Source organism: Charadrius vociferus, unplaced genomic scaffold (genome assembly GCF_000708025.1).
Source record: "Charadrius vociferus isolate BGI_N301 unplaced genomic scaffold, ASM70802v2 scaffold3380, whole genome shotgun sequence".
Classification (NCBI taxonomy): Eukaryota; Metazoa; Chordata; class Aves; order Charadriiformes; family Charadriidae; genus Charadrius; species Charadrius vociferus.
Genome location: NW_009646575.1, coordinates 1,670 through 3,903, shown reverse-complemented (window position 1 = coordinate 3,903; position 2,234 = coordinate 1,670). Strand labels below are relative to the sequence as shown.

The 2,234-nt window shown below is 53.4% G+C and overlaps 1 pseudogene across 1 annotated transcript; it reads left to right on the top strand.

Annotated features, from left to right (window-relative positions):
• The first annotated feature begins 4 nt into the window (after positions 1-4).
• On the top strand, positions 5-1,709 carry LOC104287873 (annotated as a pseudogene). Its single transcript, XR_717904.1, has 4 exons — positions 5-202; positions 516-937; positions 1,032-1,213; positions 1,306-1,709. The product of XR_717904.1 is annotated as an actin, cytoplasmic 2-like (transcript).
• The last annotated feature ends 525 nt before the right edge of the window (positions 1,710-2,234 follow it).

The following is a 2,234-nucleotide window of genomic DNA, read 5'->3' as shown; positions in this document are numbered from 1 at the left end:
GGGGGACGAGGCGCAGAGCAAGAGGGGGATCCTCACCCTGAAGTACCCCATCGAGCACGGCATCGTCACCAACTGGGATGACATGGAGAAGATCTGGCACCACACTTTCTACAACGAGCTGCGGGTGGCCCCTGAGGAGCACCCCGTCCTGCTCACCGAGGCTCCCCTCAACCCCAAGGCCAACAGGGAGAAGATGACGCAGGTACGCTCGCTCACCCACCGGCCGCCCTCTGCTCTCATCTTATTCCCAAATGTCTTTTCGTTATGGCATCTTAAAACCTGAGTTTGGTTTTTTTTTTCTTTCTCCCGACATTTTCAGGGCTCTGTACTCCTGGCATTTCTTCCCTGACGCCTCAGGTTTCTTTCATTTGTGTTTCTGCCTGCATTCTTTGCTTTTTTTTCCTTCACACACCGGGGTGTTTTCTTTTTTTTGCATGTCAGCATGTGTGTGTTAACATGGGTGCGAGTGATGCAGCTCATTACTGGGTGTTAATTGATTTTCTTCTTCCTCCCAGATCATGTTTGAGACCTTCAACACCCCAGCCATGTACGTGGCTATCCAGGCCGTGCTGTCCCTGTACGCCTCCGGTCGTACCACTGGTATTGTTATGGACTCCGGGGATGGTGTCACCCACACTGTGCCCATCTACGAGGGTTATGCTCTGCCCCACGCCATCCTCCGCCTGGACTTGGCTGGCCGTGACCTGACAGACTACCTCATGAAGATCCTGACAGAAAGAGGCTACAGCTTCACCACCACAGCCGAAAGGGAAATTGTCCGTGACATAAAGGAAAAGCTGTGCTACGTCGCCCTGGACTTCGAGCAGGAGATGGCCACTGCTGCTTCTTCCTCCTCCCTGGAGAAGAGCTATGAGCTGCCCGATGGGCAGGTGATCACCATCGGCAATGAAAGCTCTCTTCCAGCCCTCTTTCCTGGGTAGGTGTGGGCTTCTTGGGGCTGTGGGGTTGGTGTGATGAAAACAAGGTGCTGCGTGTGCACTAACAAACCCACCTCTCTTCTCCTCCTCCAGGCATGGAGTCCTGTGGCATTCACGAGACCACTTTCAACTCCATCATGAAGTGTGACGTGGACATCAGGAAGGACCTGTACGCCAACACAGTGCTGTCCGGAGGCACCACCATGTACCCCGGCATCGCTGACAGGATGCAGAAGGAGATCACAGCCCTGGCACCCAGCACGATGAAGATCAAGGTGAGAAACGCTCTGAGACGTGGCGGGGGGGTGTGTGTGGAGGTTGGGAGAAGGTCGCCCCGCTCTGACCGCTGCTGCTTCTCCTCTTGCAGATCATCGCTCCGCCTGAGCGCAAGTACTCAGTCTGGATTGGCGGCTCCATCCTGGCCTCGCTCTCCACCTTCCAGCAGATGTGGATCAGCAAGCAGGAGTATGACGAGTCCGGTCCCTCCATCGTCCACCGTAAATGCTTCTAAACGGACTGCTGGCGGGCGCCCCGCGCCTGCTGCATGAGTTGTCTCACTAGTGTATGTTTGCCCAGGCAAATCTATACACCTCATGCTAGCCTCATACAACTGGAATAAGCCTTCTCTCAAAAGAAACTTGCCCTTGGAAAGTCTGTACCCGATGTTAGACACATGTCGGCACTGGATGGTCGAGCTGTCACTTGATTTGACCCCGTTTTATCTGAGTTTAACCATTCCCTCGGTGTACGCCTGAGCGAAATACCCTGTACGGCACCGCTCCCGGCCCGGCTGCGGGCACAGCCCACCCCGACGGGGCCCCCCCGCGGCCCCCCACACTGACAGCGGCCCCTCCCCTGGGGCCGGCGCCTACAGGGTATTTGGAGTCAGACTTTTGCCGTACATCCAGTGTGGAGTATTCCAGATTTCCTGTAGAGGCTGGTAGGAGTCCATCGAGAATTCACTTCTGTCGCTGCCGTTCTAGCAAGGTTGGGAAAAACATATCGCGTCCGAGCCTTACGAACCAGTCTTCATTCTCCCCCCGCCCCTCTCCCAGGCGCCATCGCGGGGCTGAAGTTCCTCAACTTGAGTTGCTGAAACTTTGCATTTACACCTGTAAATTTATGCATCGTTTAATTTATGTAAGATTTTTCTTTTTTTTTTTTTTTTTTTTGTACGTTGCCTTAATGTTCTCACATGACGGTAGGAAACCAAAATTTGTAAGTCATCCTAAAGTTGAGAAATTGTAACGCCCAACAACACATCATTGTGTAAGGAAAATAAAAAAAGGAGGAAAA